Consider the following 6,826-nt stretch of genomic DNA (forward strand, 5'->3'; position numbering starts at 1 on the left):
TAGCGTCACCTTCCAAACTCCACATTCAAAGACATTCATTTCAGGAGCTTAAAATCAACCATGTTGGGAGTATTTACACCATGGAAATTAGCAAATGCTCTGAACCAGGGCTTTTTCTTTCCCTTCTTTTTTGGAGAGCCTGTTAAATATTTACCAGCATATCACTGGCTATACTAACTCCTATTGGCAGAAAGAATTAGTAATAACATCTGATAATGATAATAAAAGAACATGGGTGCATATATATCTTTTTGAGTTAGTGTTTTTGTTTTGTTTGGATAAATACCCAGAAGTGGAATTGCTGAATCATATGGTAGTTTTGTTTTTAATTTTTTTGAAGTACCTCCATACTGTTTTCCACAGTGGCTGCACCAATTTACCTTCCCACCAACAGTGCACGAGGGTTGCCTTTTCTCCACACCCTCACCAACACTTGTTATTTCTAGTCTTTCTGTTAGTAGCCATTCTGACAGGTATGAGGTGGTATCTCATTGTGGTTTTGATTTGCATTTCCCTGATGATTAGTGATGTTGAGCATCTTTTCATGTACCTGTTGACCACCTGCATGTCTTCTTCGGAAAAACGTCTATTCAGACCCTCTGCCCATTTTTTAATCAGATTTTTTTTTTTTTTTTTGCTATCAAGTCGTATGAGTTCTTTCTTTGTTTTGGATATTAACCCTGTGTCAGATATATGATTTGCAAACATTTTCTCCCATTCAGTAGGTTGCCTTTTCATTTTGTTGATGGTTTCCTTTGCTGTGCCGAAGCTTTTTAGTTTTATGTAGTCTCACTTGTGTATTTTTGCTTTTGTTGCTTAGATACTATGATTAATGCCACTTCACAGGTGGGAAACTGAGGTTCATGTCTCACAACACTGAACACTGAGCAACACTGCCCTTGGAGTATCAGAATGGGAAGTAGGGAGGGACCAGGTGGAACAGGCTGGATGTCACCTGCTGACTTGGAAGAGAAAAGAGGAGGAAGGAAGTCACAGGCACAGATAGGAGCCTTATTCAGACTTTTAGGATGTAGGGTGAGGCAGTTTTGGCACCTACTGCCGAGTATGAGTGATCCCAGAAACGCCAGACTCTCTAATGGTCCTGAGCTCTGGGTCATCGCCTCTGGGAAATCTTTCCTCACTGCCGCACTATGCGCCCCCTCTGTCCCCTGCTAGCCTGGATTAGGTTGCCCCCTCTCACCCTCCAAACCCCACATTCCCACAGCTGTTTAAGGTTATCTCTTTAATAGAAGACACCACATTGCACTATGATTATCTGTTTGGGTCTCTATGTGCCTTTCAAGGCCGGGAACCTAATCACTCTAGTCCCAGCCCCCAGCATTCCTGGTTAGAGCTCAGTAATGTCAGTTAATCCAGACAGAAGACTGCATTTATGATCAGGAAGAGAGTAAGCATCAGATCTTTCACCTCAAGGAGAAGTTTATAGGTGATAGCCCTTATTTAGGGAGTGGAGCATCATGGCCTTTTCCTACTAATATCTAACAAGGAAGCTCGTGCTTCTCCATACAGAGAAAGTTGTTACAGTGTCTAGGTCCCTCAACAGGTTTCTTCATGTCCTGGAACCATCCCTCAAAACATATGTTTTCACATGTCACAGAGCCCAGATGGGCTGCCTGTTGCCTGGATGGACCATGATTTTTTTTTTTTTTTTTTTTTTTTTTGCTGTACGCGGGCCTCTCACTGTTGTGGCCTCTCCCGTTGTGGAGCACAGGCTCCGGACGCGCAGGCTCAGCGTCCATGGCTCACAGGCTCAGCCGCTCCGCGGCATGTGGGATCTTCCCGGACCGGGGCACGAACCCATGTCCCCTGCATCGGCAGGCGGACTCTCAACCACTGCGCCACCAGGGAAGCCCGGACCATGATTTTTCTAACCATTGCAGAATCACTTAGGTTGTTTCCATTTTGACTCTTTCAAGCAATGCTGCAAAGGTTGTTTCTGAACCTATCACTTGTACTCTTGTGCAAGTGCATTCCTAGAAGGGAATTGCAGGGTCAAAAGCAATCAAATATTAGAAAGTGTTCATGTGAATCTTGGCTAATGGCAGTTACCTCAGAGGCAAATACCTCAAGTACCTTTCCCATGGCATGTTATTTATCTGTTCTGACTCAACATCAGGGTTCACAACTCTTGTAACAGAGTTTTCTCTGAGATTGACGTTGCAGTAAGCAGCAGGAATGCCCAGGAGAACGTGTCAAGAGAAAGGGAAGACAAAGTCAAGGGTAGCAAGAAAAACAACACTGAAGAAACTGAAATAGAAATGATGGCTTGGAGCTGAAAGTATGATAAAGTCAAAGAAAGAAGGAAAATAAAGTTAGTCTCTACCTGAAAAAGGATCTTATGAAAGTTTTCCTTTGAAAAACCCATAATGCTAGTAAATAGCAAGACTCTGGTAGGAAATCCTCAAGATTCATCCTCCTGTTTTATAGATGAAGAAACAAGGGCAGAGGGGTTAACTGACTTGCTCGGGAACACATAGCTAGTTAGTAGCATTGCAAGGACCAGAGCCCTTGCTTCATAGTCATGCTGCATCGTGGCCTTGATTTTTCCTTCCATTTTTCTCCACTTATCCCTTTATAATTACTTTACTTAGGCAATATGGATAATTCATTCAGAGCTGGAGCATCATTTTCTCATTTCACTGAGTTTAAATAGAGATGACAGGGCCTATTCTTAATGTTTAACAATCAAAACCAATTATGACTCTTTCTTTCCCTCATGCAAAAAAAACACACTGTCCTTTTCAGAATGCAGTGTTTTCATTCTATGGCATAAACAGGCCAATGAGAACAATAATATGGCAAGAAAACCTCCGGAGAAGGTAAATACTAAATATAATCAAGTAAGCCCAGCTATCCAGGGTTGGGGAAATTATGCTATGGATACAAGATAAAGAATAAAAATAGCTCAGAGGACACTGAATTCATGGGTACGCGTCAGGGCTCATTCATGTGTGTTCAGCCCAGTGATGTGACCAACACCAACAAGCTCAATTTCCTTCTGCCACGTAGAGGGGACCAGAAAGCCCCTAGATATTTCCCTGGTATAGAACCAAATCCCCCAAACTGCCCAAGTGATACTTGGCTAGACCAGAAAGCCTTCCCACTTTGCCCCTGTAGCAGAGGAAAACTGAGTCATAGAGCTATCCTAAACATAAGTTCAATTAATTACACACCCACCTATCCGCCTTTCCTTCCCTCCGTCCATCCCTCCATCCTTCCATCTCACTATCGACATTTGTTGAACTCACACCATGTTGGAGTTCAATTAGGAATTTCGAAATAGCTTCCTGATTGGAAATAATAGCCAAGTCTCGACTTTTGGCTCTACAGTATCCCTGGGTGTTTTTTCCTTGTTTATGGAGAGGGACAGCCAATTTTCTGAGGTTTTTGTCCATCAATGGAATTTATATGGATGTGGTTGCTCTCCTCTTTGTCATCCTAAATAGTAGAGCTAGAGAAATGAAGCAAGACATATAATTAAATGTAAAAAGGAATCCTGTTTTTCTTGGACTCCATCTTGAAAAAAGCCATTCTTTTGGAAATCCAAGGAAAAATATTGCCAGTGAGCCCTTCAAAGAGGCAGAAAGAATTCCAGTGGACCCAGGGAAGATAGCCATTGTTTACGAAACACTCCTGGAGGAGTGTTTGAAATACTCTTGGAGCTCCCTTTCACATGTATAGATGCTACTGGCTTAATTCAGCATTAGAGGCTTTTGACACCAGTGCCCTTGGGAAATTGCATCCTCGAGGTATCTAGGGGGCTCTGGCCATGACACTGCTCTTGTTCCTTTCCTTGGCAAAACTGCCATGTTTCAGGTTTTAGGGGACTGAGGAACCCAAACAGAGTTCTTGCCTAAGATCCTGGGATAAGTTCATAAAATGTGACTACCTGAGATTGAAAGAGAGGAAAGTGATGCAAAATGGATAAGATAAGGTACCTCCTTGACTGTGAGCTCTGTGAGGACGGAGACTCTATTGACCTTATTCATTGTTTTATCTCTAGTGTCTGGCAATAGGATATTCAATGCTCAATAAGTATTTGTTTAATTAATATCATTGTTGCAGTCTTTCCAGGAAATGTTGCAGCATTTAAACCGCTAAGCAATAGAAAGTATATTAGATTTGAAGTAAGAAAGCCCAAGTCTGATTTCTGGCATTTCTAGTAACTAGCTGTGAGCATCTGTTTTCACATCTTTAAATGGGGTCAATAGCATCTAGCTCACAAAACTACTGGTAGGATTAAATGGAATAGCATATTTAAAAGGCTTGAGCACAATACCTGACCCAGTGATATGTGCTTAATAAATGTGGAGTCTGTTAAACAAAATTAGAGGACTGCATCCATTTTAGCAAGAGGGCTACAGTGACTCTAAAAAGGAAGCACCAATTTAAAATGTAACCAACAAAAGAGAAGCCAAAATCATGAAATTTCCAGCCTGTCCTAAGGAAGTGCTATAACAACAGAAACATTTGGTGATAGATACAAAGAATATTTTAAAAAGGGAATCAATCGATAAAATTTTGCTAGTGTTTCTTTCGCAGTTTTCAGTGCTAACTTTATTTTCACATGAACAAAACTGCTTTCCTGGGTTATCTAGTGATGGTTCACTAAAACTTGCTTTTGAGGTTCTTGCTAAGAAAAAATTATCCAAAGTTTGGAAATAAGGCAGAGAAGTTATTGCATACTTTTGTTTCAATGTCATACTAGAGAATTGTCTGAAACACTCACTTAAGGATCATCTGAGGCTCTGGGAAATTATCAATTTGTTTGACTTACTATTTACTATCTGTTATAGGCTAAATGTTTGTGTGCCCCCAAATCTATATGTTGAAGCCCTAATTACTGCTTCAAGTCCAGAGTCTGTAACTTTGCATATTAACTTGTAGAAGATTGACGAGTTGTCTTCCCTCTAGGCATGTCAGTGGTTTCTGTTTGTAGAAATAAGAGCCCTGAAGGTTACGGTTTTATTGACTTGTAGGGCATTAACCTTTTTTTTTTTTTTTTTTTTTTTTGCATTAACCATTTTTATCTAATGTGATCTGAGCTTCAGTTTTCTTGCTCTGTAAAATGGCATTAATATTTCTCCTGTAGGGTTAAATATAATGCATATAGCACTTGTAAGGCACTGCCTAACACATAGCAAACTCTCAATTAAATTATACTCACTATGATTATTTAGATCGGAGGTCCACAGCTGTACAGTGTTTAAAGATATTGGTGACCAATAGGTAAAAATCAGGACATTATATATATACATTCCCCAATTGCACAGGAGGTCTTCACAGAGCATTGCTTCTTTTCCTCTCTTTCCCAGCCCTGCGGGAAGGGCATGGTGCACTCAGGCTGAGTGCCTGGGTAGGACGTCTTCTTAAGGGTCTATGAGATTGTCACATCCTGCTAGATATTCTCCACGACTGGTAGCACTGGCTGAGCACCAGACTAGCTGATAGTAATAGTTAACCTTGATACAGAGCTCCCACCTATGCCAGCCACTTGATGTGGGTTAACTTGCAGAACCTTCCAGACCATTTGAAGTAGGTATCACAGGCCCACAATTGAAAATTTCAGAGCTCTAGAAATCAAAATTCTTCTTATGACAAAATCTAACCTGAACCAACATAAAGCTATGTAGTCTTTATTTCTCCTGCTTAATTTAAGTACCTCACATTTTGCTGCAGAAATACTAATGTGTTTAATTACTAGGTACTGCCCCAGACCCCACTGTGGGGATGGTATTCACACCATACTAACTTTCTAAGGTCTGAATACCTGGTTCAGATAAGGTATTGAGGATATGTATTATTCCCATTTTACAGATGAAGAAACTGAATCCTTGAGAAATTTTTTTAAAAATCCAAGTAAGTGCTTAACTGTAGTGACCATCCATCAGACCGTCCTTCCTGGATGGCCTGGGGCAAGTCACTTCTCTGGACCTCAGTGTCTGTTTGTAAAATGAAGGGTAGTACTGCTAGCTATATGCCATACACTTAATAGACTTTAGATCTCTTGTCCTATAATGTAGGTGTTGTTATTAGTATCCCCATTCTGCTGATGAAGATATTGAAGTTCAAAGAAATTAAATAACTTGCCCAAGGTCACCCAGCCAGTCCCTGGAGAGCTGACTTGTGAACCAGGTCTGTCTGACTTTGGCATCACACACCCTTTCATGGGTTCAAGGGTCCTCGTAGCTGTAAAAGGAGTCCCTCTCTCTTATATCCCTATCAGATTGCTTCACTAAAAAAAATAATGCCTGGCCCATTTTCTCTCTCGTTCCTCGCATTCCAGCAATCATCGGCTTGACGGAGAGGCCAGGGGCACTTTGAGAATGGTGTTTACTGTTCCCTATCTCCCACACCCCAGGGGAGACTTCCAGCCATTCCAAAATGTCCACTTTCAGACTATTGTAGGTCTTTTCTAGGATCTCATTTTCCAGGACACAGTGGTCTGTCTCTCGCTCTTCCTGCTGTAAAGATTTCTGCAAGTAGGTGCAACATTTCTCTAGGGACTTGCAGCCCCAATAAGTCTGAGCTCAGCAGGCCCAATTCTCCAGCTCCTGTTAATGAGGTCTGTCCCTCCTCCTTCCTTCCATCTCTCCTGGATGATTACTCCTCCTCTCACTCAGGGGCCGCAAGAGTAATCACAGGAGCTTCTGGGCTGGCTGTGCCTGGGAACCCTGACCTCACTGAAGGTGACTTGAGGGCCTGTCATCTTCCAGCCAGTTCAAGTGACCAGGGAAGATGTGGCTCTTTCCCATAATGTCATGTTTTTCAACCCAGTTGCTAGAAGGAAATGTATCTGGGTGAT

Source organism: Hyperoodon ampullatus (assembly GCF_949752795.1).
Source record: "Hyperoodon ampullatus genome assembly, chromosome: 1".
In the NCBI taxonomy this organism is placed as follows: Eukaryota; Metazoa; Chordata; class Mammalia; order Artiodactyla; family Ziphiidae; genus Hyperoodon; species Hyperoodon ampullatus.